Genomic DNA, 16,070 nt, shown 5'->3' with positions numbered 1-16,070 from the left:
TTGGATAAACCCTGTTGAATTGTCATGCTTCATTATGGCTTATTACTTGTGTTTTATAGTTACTATGTAATCCCAAATTTGATTATCGAACATGTTCAGAACCACAAATCGATGAGAAAATTTATTTTTCTTATTTTTATGGTCTACAATTTCACAAAATGATTTTTTGAAAATTTCGTTCGAAATTTCGACGTTTGGGCACTCATTTAGTCAAAAGGACTAAATTGTAAAAAGTGCAAAGTTGAGTTCTACATGTTAGAGGTGTCCATTGTTATGAAACTTTAAATTGGAGGTCCTTATATGGTAATTATACCATTAGTAACTTGGTAGACAAAAATGGACATGAGATAAGTGAAATAGAAATTTTTAAGTTAGAGGCAATTTGGTAATCTAGTAATTAAAATGAATTAAAGGGAAAAAGATGGCAAAATCATCATCTTCTTCATATGAACGAAATCAGCAAGGGGGGAAGCCATAGTTAGGGTTTTCAAGCTTCCAAGCTCCATAGTAAGTGATCCCAAGCCCCGTTTTTAATGTTCTTTACGTTTTTGAGATCCCGGTAGCTTAATTTAGCTTATTCTAGCAATAATTTAACCTAGGGTTTATATTTGGAAAATACCATAGGTGAAAAGTGTTTATTTTGATGTTTTATGATATAATATGAAGCTAGAATTATGTTAAACAACTTTTGCTAAGCGATTTTAAGTGAAAACTAGTAAACGACATAATCGGTAAAAATACCTAATGTTCATAAGTACATGTCAGAGTGGGAATTTGATGTTGCCATAGAAGGGAAAAATGTTCAGAATGTTATAAACATAAGAATAAGAGATGAAGTTTAATTTCCGAGCCTTGGGGCAAAAATGTAATTATGTAAAGTTTAGGGGCAAATTGTAATTTGAAAAAGTTAGAGTCGAGGGCTGTTTTATGAATGTGATTATTAAATAAGTTAAATTTACTATTTTAGATCAAGAAGTACGAAACTCGAGGTTAGACAAAGGGAAGAATAAAGTTGAAGACTAAGTTGGTGAATTTGGCTATAATTGGTACCGAGGTAGTTTACGGTAAATAAATGCAATATTTCAATATTTATTATTAATGCTGTTAATTTCCAGAATTATGAATTTATTTTATGAATTTATTTGATGATGATCCAAGCATGAAATGATAGAAATTAAAATTTAAAAGTCCGTTGATACATAAGGATGGTACTGGATACGAATGTCATGACATTTGGGTAAAGAGATCCCATGTAAGACCATGTCTGGGACATGGCATTGGCATCCTTAAGATCATGAGAGGTCCCTGTAAGACCATGTCTGGGACATGGCATGGGCACCGAGACGAGAGGTCCCATGTAAGACCATGTCTGGACATGCGTTGGCACCGAGATGAGAGTCCCTATAAGACCATGTCTGGGACATGGCATGGGCACCATCACGAGAACATCCATGTAAGACCATGTCTGGACATGGCTTTGGCATGTTATTATCAGAGGACCGAGTATCCTTATATTCCAATGTAGCTCAACGGGCTTGTAACGATCATGTCATGAAAGTTAGTTTAAAGCATAAATGGCAAGCTCAGGTAAGTTGTAAGATTAAGACTTATTATACTATCAATTGATGTTCAACGATGCAGCAAGGATTGAGTAAGTTATGCACACAAGTATTCTAAGTAAACAAGTAAGAGAACTAGTATGAGATTAACTAAAGAGTAAACTAGAGATATAGACATTGAGTTTAATTATTTAAGTTAAATATTGTTATTTATTTGCTAGTAAACTTACTAAGCTTTATGCTTACTTCTTTTATTTCTCTTTCTCTTATAGTATTGCAAAGCTACTTCAAGGATCCTAAAGAAGTCGGAGATCGTCCACACTATCAACTACAACTGCTCGGTATTTTATATCGAAACACGTTTGAGTTATGGCATGTATAGGGATTTAGTTATTTTGTATGTTTGTAATGATGATTTTGCTAATGAGTGATGTGTAAGTATTTGATGATGTATGGTTATTAAAATGATTAAGGATGAAGGTGTTTGTTGTTATGAAAGTTAGGTGATAAATTATGCATGGAAATCATGAAAGGATAAAATTTTGCAAAGAAACAGAATTCAGGCAGCACAGTGACGTGAATTTGAAAAATCACCCAAGATAGTATAAAATGAATTAGAGGGTGAATGATATATGGAATTAAAGCTTGTTGAGTCTATTTTCATTGAAAAATAACGGTGTAGAAAAAGGAAATTTATATTTTAAGATATGTGAATTTTAGTAAGATAGGGTCAGAACTGTTTTTGGAGTCCCCTGTTCTGAGTTTAGAAATAATTGAAAATTGTATAAAATGGTTATGAGTTGAAATTTACATGCTTAGATTCATTAATGAGTCTATTTTCTGTAGAAATAAGTAAGAATTTCATATGAAAATCCTACAGTGAGAAAACTTATTTTTAGTGACTAGAGGTCAGGGCAGTCAGGTGGTGAAATAGGGGAGACTTTAACTAATAAACTGTACTAATTTGCTGAACCAAAAATTCTAAAAACTTTATGGTGAGTAGATATATGAGTCTAGTTTCAGGGAAAATTTACGGAATTAAATTTCGAGTTCTGTAGCTCAAGTTATAATTAATTTAGTAACTGCTGCGCGATTGGACAGATTTGCTGCGAATAATGAAATAAATTTTCAAACCTAGTTTTTATGCTCCGAATTGGTAAGATAAGCTAAGTAATGCCTCGTGCTCGACTCCGGAAACGGTCTCGGGTAAGGGGTGTTACATTTTATTGGTATCAGAGCAGGTTTAGTCGGTTCTCGGAAATACTCAGTAAGAATAAGAGTCTACCTATACATGCCATACTTATATATTTTGATAGTGTGACGACTCCTGACGATTTTAAAATGTTTTCTTTTATAGTTATGGATCCTGAACGAGCTAGTACAGATGAAGTAGAGAGTAATGCGCCTATTCCTGCAGAAGGGACGGTGCCATCAGATGTTAATGTTAGTGAAAGACCTGCATCAGATAGACAGGGAGGAGGAGCTAGAGAAGCCTTCTTCCAAGCCATGACTGATTGGTTTGCCGAGTTCGTTCGTACGAATCCGACTGTAAGACCTCCACCCCTCAAGATTCACAGGTTCCCCATGTAGCTTCCCTAGCTGCAGGTATATTTATCAGGGAGAGACCACCTGTTGATAAGATTAGGAAGCAAGGGGCTGAAGAATTTCGGGCTACCAAAGATGACGATGCAGAAAAAGCAGAATTCTGGCTTGAGAATACCATCAGGGTTTTTGAAGAATTATCTTGTACACCGGAAGAATGTATGAAGTGTGTGGTCTCACTTCTCAGAGATTCCGCTTATCATTGGTGGAAGACTCTCGTGTCTATCGTACCGAGTGAGAAGGTTACTTGGGATTTCTTTCAGGAGGAGTTTCAAAAGAAGTACATCAGCCAGAGATTTACAGAGCAGAAAAGGAAGGAGTTTCTTGAGCTAAAACAAGGTAAGATGTCCGTGACTGAATATGAACGCGAATTTGTCAGACTTAGTAAGTATGCTCGGGAATTTGTATCCACCGAAGCCAACATGTGCAAGAGATTTGAAGATGGGCTTAATGATGACATCCGACTATCAGTGGGTGTATTGGAAATCAGAGAGTTTGTTGTTCTGGTAGAAAGAGCTTGTAAAGTAGAAGACTTGTTAAAAGAAAAAGAGAAAAGCAAAGCTGAAGCTGGAGCGCAGGATACAAAGAAGAGGCAAATGAGTAAATCATTTCAGTCTACATCTAAGAGGCCTAGGGAGCTCTCTAGCGGATCACATTTTCCACATATATATTCTGGCCGAAGCAGAAGTAGAAGATTCGAGGGTTTTAGAGCTCAAACCACTACAGTTGCAAGTACTGGCAGTACTCGACCTCCTAGACCGGAATGTCCTCAATGTGGGAGACGCCACCCCAGAGAGTGTAGAGCAGGTGAAAATGTTTGTTTCAGATGTGGAGCATCCGATCACTTTATTCGGGATTGTCCTGAAACAACTAAAAGAGAAGAAATAACGAGTGCGAGATCAGGTAATGCTCCTACCAGAGGTAGACCGCAGAGAAACCCAGGAGTGGGGGCAAGTAATAGGGGTGCATTCAAAGATTCAGCGGTTAGATCAGATGTTAGAGCACCTGCAAGATCATATGCTACTCGAGCTCGTGAAGAGGCGTCCTCTCCTGATGTAATTGCGGGTACATTTTCTCTCTATGATACTACTGTTATTGCATTAATTGATCCTGGCTCTACACATTCATATATATGCACAAAATTAGCATTTGTTAAAAATTTGTCTGTTGAACCTACTGAATTTATGGTTAAAGTCTCGAACCCCCTGGGCCAGTTTGTGATAGTGGATAAAGTTTGTAAAAATTGTCCACTGATGGTAAAAGGTATTTGTTTCCCGGTTGACTTGATGTTATTGCCTTTTGATGAGTTTGATGTGATATTGGGCATGGATTGGTTAACTCAGCATGATGCAGTAGTAAACTGTAGACAAAAATATGTTGTGTTGAAATGCCAGAATGGAGAATTACTTTGGGTTAAATCTAATCAGACAGAGGGATTATCCGATATGATTTCAGTTATGACAGCTCAGAGGTGTGTTAGAAAAGGGTATGATGTTTATTTGGCGTATGTGTTGGATACTAAGGTATCTGAGTCAAAGATACAGGCAGTGCCAGTTGTATGTGAATTTTCTGATGTATTTCCAGAGGAGTTACCAGGGTTGCCACGAGAAAGAGAAGTGGAATTTTCTATAGATCTGATTCCGGGAACTGCCCCAATTTCCATAGCTCCTTATCGTATGGCTCCTACAGAATTAAAAGAGTTAAAGGCACAGTTACAGGAACTTGTTGACAGAGGTTTTGTTCGTCCGAGTCATTCACCTTGGGGTGCTCCAGTTCTGTTTGTGAAAAAGAAAGGCGGGTCTTTGAGATTGTGTATTGACTATCGGCAGCTTAATAAGGTAACTATAAAAAATAAGTACCCATTGCCTCGAATTGATGACTTATTTGATCAACTGAAAGGTGCCACAGTATTTTCAAAGATTGATCTCCGATCGGGTTATTATCAGTTACGGGTAAAAGAGCCAGATGTGCCAAAGACAGCTTTCAGAACCAGGTATGGGCATTATGAGTTTCTGGTTATGCCGTTTGGGTTGACTAATGCACCTGCAGTATTCATGGATTTGATGAACCGGATATTCAGACCGTATCTAGATAGGTTTGTAGTAGTTTTTATTAATGACATTTTAGTTTATTCTCGGGATGAAACTAAGCATGCAGAACATTTGAAAATAGTGTTGCAAATTCTGCGTGAAAAGAAACTTTATGCTAAATTCAGTAAATGTGAATTTTGGCTTCGAGAGGTAGGTTTTCTCGGACATATTGTATCCGCAGAAGGCATCAGGGTAGATCCGAGTAAAATTTCAGCTATTGTCAATTGGAGTCCACCGAAGAATGTATCTGAAGTTAGAAGTTTCTTGGGTTTAGCTGGTTATTATCGGAGATTTGTACAAGGGTTTTCTATGATAGCTTCTCCAATGACCCGTTTATTACAGAAAGATGTTAAATTTGAATGGACAGAAAAATGCCAGCAAAGTTTCAACCGATTGAAGGAGTTGTTAACGAAAGCACCTGTGTTGGTACAGCCTGAATCGGGTAAGGAATTTATTATTTATAGTGATGCATCATTAAATGGTTTGGGTTGTGTCTTGATGTAAGAAGATAAAGTAATAGCCTATGCTTCAAGACAACTTAAGCCACATGAAAGAAACTACCCGGTACATGATCTCGAGTTAGCTGCTATTGTATTTGCATTGAAAATATGGCGGCATTATTTGTATGGTGAAAATGTCATATTTATACTGATCACAAAAGCTTGAAATATTTGATGACACAGAAAGATTTGAATTTGAGACAACGCAGGTGGCTTGAATTGATAAAGGATTATGATTTGGTTATTGATTACCATCCGGGTAAGGCTAACGTGGTAGCTGATGCTTTGAGCCGAAAATCTCTATTTGCTTTACGAGCTATGAATACCCGGTTGTCACTGTCTAATGATGGTTCAATCATAGCTGAATTGAGAGCTAAATCGACATTTCGTCAACAAATATGTGAAGCTCAGAGGAATGATGAGAAATTACAGGCTAAACGGGTGCATTGTGAGTCAGGTAATGATTCAGAATTTCAGATTGGAACTGATGGTTGTTTATTATTCAGAGGCAGAGTATGTGTACCGAAGAATTCAGAACTTGTACAGAAGATTTTACACGAAGCACACAGTGGTATTATGTCCGTACATCCGGGAGGTAATAAAATGTATAATGACTTGAAAAAGATGTATTGGTGGCCGGGTATGAAACGTGATATCTCTGAGTTTGTATCAAGATGTTTAGTATGTCAGCAGGTTAAGGCTGAACATCAGGTACCTTCGGGGTTGCTTCAGCCAATCACTATACCGGAATGGAAATGGGAAAGAATCACTATGGATTTTGTATCTGGGTTACCGTTATCTCCGAGGAAGAAAGATGCCATTTGGGTAATTGTCGACCGATTGACAAAGTCCGCGCACTTTATCCCAGTATGTATGGATTATTCTTTAGATAAATTGGCTGGATTGTATATATCTGAGATTGTTAGACTACATGGAGTGCCTGTCTCCATTATATCAGACAGAGATCCCCGATTTACGTCTCGTTTCTGGAACAAATTGCAAGAAGCTTTGGGTACTCAGTTGTATTTCAGTACTGCATTTCATCCTCAGACAGATGGCCAATCTGAGCGTGTAATTCAGGTATTGGAAGATATGCTCCGATGTTGTGCATTAGAGTTTCAAGGTAATTGGGAAAGGTATCTACCTTTGATTGAATTTGCTTATAATAACAGTTATCAGTCCAGTATTAAAATGGCTCCGTATGAAGCTTTGTATGGTAGAAAATGTAGAACACCATTATATTGGACAGAGCTCAGTGAAAAGAAGATACACGGGGTTGATTTGATTCGGGAAACAGAAGAAAAAGTAAGACTGATTCGGGATAGTTTAAAAGCAGCTTCTGATCGTCAAAAGTCATACGCCGATCTTAAACGAAGGGAGATTGAATTTCAGGTGGGTGATAAAGTATTCTTAAAAGTGTCTCCTTGGAAGAAAGTTCTCCGGTTCGGTCGAAAGGGTAAATTGAATCCAAGATTTATCGGACCATATGAGATTATAGAAAGAATTGGACCAGTTGCTTACCGATTGGCTTTACCACCGGAACTCGACAAAATTCATAATGTATTTCATGTATCTATGCTACGACGGTATCGATCAGATCCTTCACATGTTATTACTCCAACAGAAGTAGAAATTCAGCCGGATATGACTTATAATGAAGAACCGGTTAAAGTATTAGCACGAGAAACAAAGGAGCTTAGAAACAAAAAGGTAAATCTGGTGAAAGTGCTATGGCAAAAGCACGGGATCGAGGAAGCAACATGGGAACCAGAAGAGACAATGAGGAAGCAATACCCGAATCTCTTTACTGGTAAGATTTTCGAGGACGAAAATCCTAAAAAGGGGGGAGAGTTGTAATGGCCCAAATTTGAGGTTATCGGAATAGTGATTTAGGAACCACAAATCCGATGAGAAAATTTTATTTTTCTTATATTTTTATGGTCTACAATTTCACAAAATGATTTTTTGAAAATTTCGTTCGAAAATTTCGACGTTTGGGCACTCAATTTAGTCAAAAGGACTAAATTGTAAAAAGTGCAAAAGTTGAGTTCTACATGTTAGAGGTGTCCAATTGTTATGAAACTTTAAATTGGAGGTCCTTATAAGGTAATTATACCATTAGTAACTTGGTAGACAAAAATGGACATGAGATAAGTGAAATAGAAAATTTTTAAGTTAGGGGCAATTTGGTAATCTAGTAATTAAAATGAATTAAAAGGGAAAAAGATGGCAAAAATCATCATCTTCTTCATATGAACGAAATCAGCAAGGGGGGAAGCCATAGTTAGGGTTTTCAAGCTTCCAAGCTCCATAGTAAGTGATCCCAAGCCCCGTTTTTAATGTTCTTTACGTTTTTGAGATCCCGGTAGCTTAATTTAGCTTATTCTAGCAATAATTTAACCTAGGGTTTATATTTGGAAAAATACCCATAGGTGAAAAGTGTTTATTTTGATGTTTTATGATATAATATGAAGCTAGAAATTATGTTAAACAACTTTTGCTAAGCGATTTTAAGTGAAAACTAGTAAAACGACATAATCGGTAAAAATACCTAATGTTCATAAGTACATGTTAGAGTGGGAATTTGATGTTGCCATAGAAGGGAAAAATGTTCAGAATGTTATAAAACATAAGAATAAGAGATGAAGTTTAATTTCCGAGCCTTGGGGCAAAAATGTAATTATGTAAAAGTTTAGGGGCAAAATTGTAATTTTGAAAAAGTTAGAGTCGAGGGCTGTTTTAATGAATGTGATTATTAAATAAGTTAAATTTACTATTTTAGATCAAGAAGTACGAAACTCGAGGTTAGACAAAGGGAAGAATAAAGTTGAAGACTAAGTTGGTGAATTTGGCTATAATTGGTACCGAGGTAAGTTTACGGTAAATAAATGCAATATTTCAATATTTATTATTAATGCTGTTAATTTCCAGCAATTATGAATTTATTTTATGAATTTATTTGATGATGATCCAAGCATGAAATGATAGAAAATTAAAATTTAAAAGTCCCGTTGATACATAAGGATGGTACTGGATACGAATGTCATGACATTTGGGTAAAGAGATCCCATGTAAGACCATGTCTGGGACATGGCATTGGCATCCTTAAGATCATGAGAGGTCCCCTGTAAGACCATGTCTGGGACATGGCATGGGCACCGAGACGAGAGGTCCCATGTAAGACCATGTCTGGGACATGGCGTTGGCACCGAGATGAGAGGTCCCTATAAGACCATGTCTGGACATGGCATGGGCACCATCACGAGAACATCCCATGTAAGACCATGTCTGGGACATGGCGTTGGCACCGAGATGAGAGGTCCCCTATAAGACCATGTCTGGACATGGCATGGGCACCATCACGAGAACATCCCATGTAAGACCATGTCTGGGACATGGCTTTGGCATGTTATTATCAGAAGAGACCCGAGTATCCTTATTATTCCAATGTAGCTCAACGGGCTTGTAAACGAATCATGTTCATGAAAGTTCAGTTTAAAGCATAAATGGCAAGCTCAGGTAAGTTGTAAGACTTAAGAACTTATTATACTATCAATTGATGTTCAACGATGCAGCAAGGATTGAGTAAGTTATGCACACAAGTATTCTAAGTAAACAAGTAAGAGAACTAGTATGAGATTAACTAAAGAGTAAACTAGAGATATAGACATTGAGTTTAATTATTTAAGTTAAATATTGTTATTTATTTGCTAGTAAACTTACTAAGCTTTATGCTTACTTCTTTTATTTCTCTTTCTCTTATAGTATTGCAAAGCTACTTCAAGGATCCTAAAGAAGTCGGAGATCGTCCACACTATCAACTACAACTGCTCGGTATTTTATATCGAAACACGTTTGAGTTATGGCATGTATAGGGATTTAGTTATTTTGTATGTTTGTAATGATGATTTTGCTAATGAGTGATGTGTAAGTATTTGATGATGTATGGTTATTAAAATGATTAAGGATGAAGGTGTTTGTTGTTATGAAAGATTAGGTGATAAATTATGCATGGAAATCATGAAAGGATAAAATTTTGCAAAGAAACAGAATTCAGGCAGCACAGTGACGTGAATTTGAAAAATCACCCAAGATAGTATAAAATGAATTAGAGGGTGAATGATATATGAAATTAAAGCTTGTTGAGTCTATTTTCATGGAAAAATAACGGTGTAGAAAAAGGAAATTTATATTTTAAGATATGTGAATTTTAGTAAGATAGGGTCAGAACTGTTTTTGGAGTCCCCTGTTCTGAGTTTAGAAAATAATTGAAAATTGTACAAAAATGGTTATGAGTTGAAATTTACATGCTTAGATTCATTAATGAGTCTATTTTCTGTAGAAACAAGTAAGAATTTCATATGAAAATCCTACAGTGAGAAAACTTATTTTTAGTGACTAGAGGTCAGGGCAGTCAGGTGGTGAAACAGGGGAGACTTTAACTAATAAACTGTACTAATTTGCTGAACCAAAAATTCTAAAAACTTTATGGTGAGTAGATATATGAGTCTAGTTTCAGGGAAAATTTATGGAATTAAATTTCGAGTTCTGCAGCTCAAGTTATAATTAATTTAGTAACTGCTGCGCGATTGGACAGATTTGCTGCGAATAATGAAATAAATTTTCAAACCTAGTTTTTATGCTCCGAATTGGTAAGATAAGCTAAGTAATGCCTCGTGCTCGACTCCGGAAACGGTCTCGGGTAAGGGGTGTTACATTTTATTGGTATCAGAGCAGGTTTAGTCGGTTCTCGGAAATACTCAGTAAGAATAAGAGTCTACCTATACATGCCATACTTATATATTTTGATAGTGTGACGACTCCTGACGATTTTAAAATGTTTTCTTTTATAGTTATGGATCCTGAACGAGCTAGTACAGATGAAGTAGAGAGTAATGCGCCTATTCCTGCAGAAGGGACGGTGCCATCAGATGTTAATGTTAGTGAAAGACCTGCATCAGATAGACAGGGAGGAGGAGCTAGAGAAGCCTTCTTCCAAGCCATGACTGATTGGTTTGCCGAGTTCGTTCGTACGAATCCGACTGTAAGACCTCCACCCCCTCAAGATTCACAGGTTCCCCATGTAGCTTCCCTAGCTGCAGGTATATTTATCAGGGAGAGACCACCTGTTGATAAGATTAGGAAGCAAGGGGCTGAAGAATTTCGGGCTACCAAAGATGACGATGCAGAAAAAGCAGAATTCTGGCTTGAGAATACCATCAGGGTTTTTGAAGAATTATCTTGTACACCGGAAGAATGTATGAAGTGTGTGGTCTCACTTCTCAGAGATTCCGCTTATCATTGGTGGAAGACTCTCGTGTCTATCGTACCGAGTGAGAAGGTTACTTGGGATTTCTTTCAGGAGGAGTTTCAAAAGAAGTACATCAGCCAGAGATTTACAGAGCAGAAAAGGAAGGAGTTTCTTGAGCTAAAACAAGGTAAGATGTCCGTGACTGAATATGAACGCGAATTTGTCAGACTTAGTAAGTATGCTCGGGAATTTGTATCCACCGAAGCCAACATGTGCAAGAGATTTGAAGATGGGCTTAATGATGACATCCGACTATCAGTGGGTGTATTGGAAATCAGAGAGTTTGTTGTTCTGGTAGAAAGAGCTTGTAAAGTAGAAGACTTGTTAAAAGAAAAAGAGAAAAGCAAAGCTGAAGCTGGAGCGCAGGATACAAAGAAGAGGCAAATGAGTAAATCATTTCAGTCTACATCTAAGAGGCCTAGGGAGCTCTCTAGCGGATCACATTTTCCACATATATATTCTGGCCGAAGCAGAAGTAGAAGATTCGAGGGTTTTAGAGCTCAAACCACTACAGTTGCAAGTACTGGCAGTACTCGACCTCCTAGACCGGAATGTCCTCAATGTGGGAGACGCCACCCCAGAGAGTGTAGAGCAGGTGAAAATGTTTGTTTCAGATGTGGAGCATCCGATCACTTTATTCGGGATTGTCCTGAAACAACTAAAAGAGAAGAAATAACGAGTGCGAGATCAGGTAATGCTCCTACCAGAGGTAGACCGCAGAGAAACCCAGGAGTGGGGGCAAGTAATAGGGGTGCATTCAAAGATTCAGCGGTTAGATCAGATGTTAGAGCACCTGCAAGATCATATGCTACTCGAGCTCGTGAAGAGGCGTCCTCTCCTGATGTAATTGCGGGTACATTTTCTCTCTATGATACTACTGTTATTGCATTAATTGATCCTGGCTCTACACATTCATATATATGCACAAAATTAGCATTTGTTAAAAATTTGTCTGTTGAACCTACTGAATTTATGGTTAAAGTCTCGAACCCCCTGGGCCAGTTTGTGATAGTGGATAAAGTTTGTAAAAATTGTCCACTGATGGTAAAAGGTATTTGTTTCCCGGTTGACTTGATGTTATTGCCTTTTGATGAGTTTGATGTGATATTGGGCATGGATTGGTTAACTCAGCATGATGCAGTAGTAAACTGTAGACAAAAATATGTTGTGTTGAAATGCCAGAATGGAGAATTACTTTGGGTTAAATCTAATCAGACAGAGGGATTATCCGATATGATTTCAGTTATGACAGCTCAGAGGTGTGTTAGAAAAGGGTATGATGTTTATTTGGCGTATGTGTTGGATACTAAGGTATCATGTACTTTCCTTACCATTTCATTTAACCATCTAAATTTTATAATTCATCCTTCACTACCCAAAGTAATATACATATTCCAGTGACTAAATAACACCTATGTACATGCCACCTTTACCCAAAAGAAAAATATAAATCACCAAGTTTGTGTTGGAGTCAGGATTGTTCTGGATGCTGAGCCGGGACACTTGACTTCTACTAATCTGCGCACGGAAACAACCGTACGCTGAGTATGGATATACTCAGTGGTATTACTATAAATCAAGACTATTTAATATTAATAAATTACAAACATCAACCATAAATTTTATAATTATTTAAACTACTTTTATATATAATTATTTTACTTCATAAATCTTAAATTCATAATTCATTTTTCTCATACTAATTCAATTCATAATTTAGTTCATACATTCTTTCTCGTACTTTTCAATAGTGCTAAAACAAATAATTTCATTTTCAAAATTTCATTTCGATTATTTACCCTATTAACAAAGCTCGGACTATGACAGATACGCGGATTTCCACCCAAACACACCAGAATATCCAACCCAAACACACCCGGAATATTGTAAATCCTCCATAACACACCGGTATAATATATCCTCCCAAACACACCAATAAGGCATTAAATGCCTATTCGGATATACCGAAGTATATAATAACATAAACATCTTCTCAGCCGAACTACAATCTCTTCATCACATCACAAATCCAATGGCATGCCATTTGTATCGAATCTAGTCCGACAAGTTAATAGGGTATTATTTTACTTTTTCTAATTTCAATTTAATTTACACAAAAATTTTCAATACTCATTCAATTCAAATATCTATTATCTTAATTCATATACAAATTAATTTTCACACAAGTGTATACCATCAACACCATACAATTGTCACCATTTATTTATTTTTCAATCAATACACTTTTCAAATAATCACATACTTACCTCAAGCCTTACTTACCATACATAACAATTAAAATTTCAGCAATCAATAATAATTAAAATTTGAATTATAGTAATACACACCGTAATTCTCCCGTTTTAGTCCTCGATGACTTTCTCCTTTCCTTTCGATGCTGATGCTTCAGGTTCTTTGTTGGCTACAAAAATAATAGTAATTTACATTATTATTTACAGCACTAATTATAATAAATAATTAAATTTCTAAACAACTCCTACCTTATTCCCAATTTAATCCTAACTAAACTTAATTATTTTCTTAATCCAATTCACTCTCTTTTTCTATTCAAATTTTGTCTAAACTTATATTTAACTATAAAATTTCCAGCATATTTCCCTAATTTCGAAATTTCTTCAATTTAGTCCCTACAACATAAAACTTATAGCCTAGTTTACAATTTAATCCCTTAATCAATTCTAACTTAGAATTCATTCAATTAAATCCCTAATTCCATAATTTTTCCAACATGAACCCTACTTGGAAACATATGAACTCTTGAACTATCAACTTAATTTCATCAAAATCTTGTTTCAAAGCTCCTAAAACATCAAAATTAAGAGAAAAGGACTTAATTGACTTACCTTTTAAAGCTTCAAACCTTAAAACCCTAGTTTTTCCTTTCCCTTTTCTTTCTTTCTTTTTCTTTCCCTGTTTCGAAATGCTTGTGTTCTGTTTCTTCTTTGTTTCTTTTGTCTTTCTTTTTATTCTTTTATTATTTCATTTATTTTACTTATTTATTTTATCATTTAACTAATATATATTATTATTAATTTAATAACAATATAATTAACCCATTTGTATACATGTATCTTTATACATTTGTACACTATTATTACCATCCATTTGTCTTTCTTTTATTTATTTAACAAATAAAAATCTTATAATATTAATATTTAATTAATAAATATCTTTAACTTAAAATTTAAGTAAATACATAATTATAATACAAATGTATATATTCATATTATTACAAATGTCATTATTTAATTTGTTTTCATACCAAAAATCTTATAATTTAATTATTTAATTAACAAATATCTTTATACTTAAATTATAAGTAATTAAATATTTAAATTACAAATATACCCATACAATTCTTACACATGTATATTTTATTACCATACAATTATCTTCTATTTAATTCATTTATAATATATTATCAATTAAATAATCACAACAATTTAATATAAACCCATAATAATAATCATTATAATATATAAAACCTAAAAAAAATCTTTGATTTTATTTCACCAATATGCCACCTCATTTGTAGTCAATGGCTTAATTGTCATTTTAATCCTTTTTATTTTCTATTGCTTTATAATTAAACTTTTACCCTTTATTCAATTTAATCCTTTTTGTTACTTACTCTAAATTAAGCTAAATTCACTTAATTAGATCCTAATTAGACACACCACTAGGCTCATAAATATTTTAATAATTATTTTCGAACTTATTTCACTAAGACGGAGGCCCTATAACTCACCTTTCCGGTGCCCGTGAATTTCAAGTCATTACATTGATGGTTAAGGTTTAAGCTAGGAGGATGTTGGAGTATTCTCATTTGAAAGAGTCATGTCTTCCACACTCTTTTCTATCCTCCATACTAAAAAATAATAATAATAGAAATAGCAAGGATAAAAGTCATGTAATTCACAGCCACCGCATCAACTTGTTGAGGTTCAAATGAGTTAAAGAATTTAAATGACGATTCACGTACGAAAGAGAATGTGCAAAGAATTGTCTAAAGAGAGGTTGTTGATTTACCTATTATGGTGAAGAGTGAAAGGTAGAATATGAGTAGAACTGATCATGAATCAGATCATCCATCCAAGTTTAAAAGTTTGTTCAAAAAGTGGGAGAATTTAAGCAAAAATAAAAACTCAAAATATGGGTTTAGACACAAAAAAAATAAGGCCCATTTTTTAAATAAGGCAAGCATTGGGTAAGTTTTTTGGCCCAAACCCTGCTCGACCCTAATTTGCCTAGTTTTTTTCTTTGCTGTCATTTTGTTGTTGTTTTGCTACCATTTTACTATTATATTGCTACTATATTGGTGTTTTTGTTTGGATATTATATAATTCTTATTTTATTGTAAATTTCATTACTATTTTATAGATATTTGCTGGCTAAGTTGGAACTATTTTAGTATAAAGACTATTTTAAATATATTTTCAATATGTTAAAAAATATTTATTTAATGTTTTAGTGTATTTACTTTATTATATATTTTTAATTTGTTTTTATATAAAAAAAATTAATAGGGTTAAGTTAAGCTTGAGTTTAACATTTTTTTATTTGAGCCAAGTTTAGACAAAATTGTAACCCTATTTTTCAGGACGAGCTAAATTCAAACCTAAAAAATAGATATAAAATTTTGCATCAATTCAATCTGAATCTAGCCTATGATCTAATTTAAACATGAGCCTCTACTATATTTTAGAATTAAAAATGAGTATTTATAGATAAGACTAACTTTTTCAAACATGTGAGTTATAAAATTAAAATTGAGAATTTATAGATGAGAATAAAATTTTCGGACTGTATAAATTTTGGTAAGTCATTTATAAGCTATTTTAACCCTTAAATAAGTTGCGATGTGACATGAGTAATACCTGGAGTGATACGTGTGTCATGAAAAGAGGGACGCAACACCTATCTCTAACGAAGTTGGTTGAGCAAGGTCATGTGACTCCATCTAGTCAAGTATCGACCACAATATAGG

At 34.9% G+C, this 16,070-nt stretch overlaps 1 pseudogene; it reads left to right on the top strand.

Moving 5' to 3' along the window:
* The window catches only part of LOC121206035 (uncharacterized), a 26,894-nt pseudogene extending 19,343 nt beyond the window's left edge, over positions 1-7,551 (top strand).
* Positions 7,552-16,070: the final 8,519 nt, after the last annotated feature.

The sequence above is a fragment of the Gossypium hirsutum genome, chromosome A09, assembly GCF_007990345.1.
Source record: "Gossypium hirsutum isolate 1008001.06 chromosome A09, Gossypium_hirsutum_v2.1, whole genome shotgun sequence".
Classification (NCBI taxonomy): Eukaryota; Viridiplantae; Streptophyta; class Magnoliopsida; order Malvales; family Malvaceae; genus Gossypium; species Gossypium hirsutum.
Note: the sequence above shows the minus strand (reverse complement) of the source record. Positions and strands in the feature narration are given on the sequence as shown.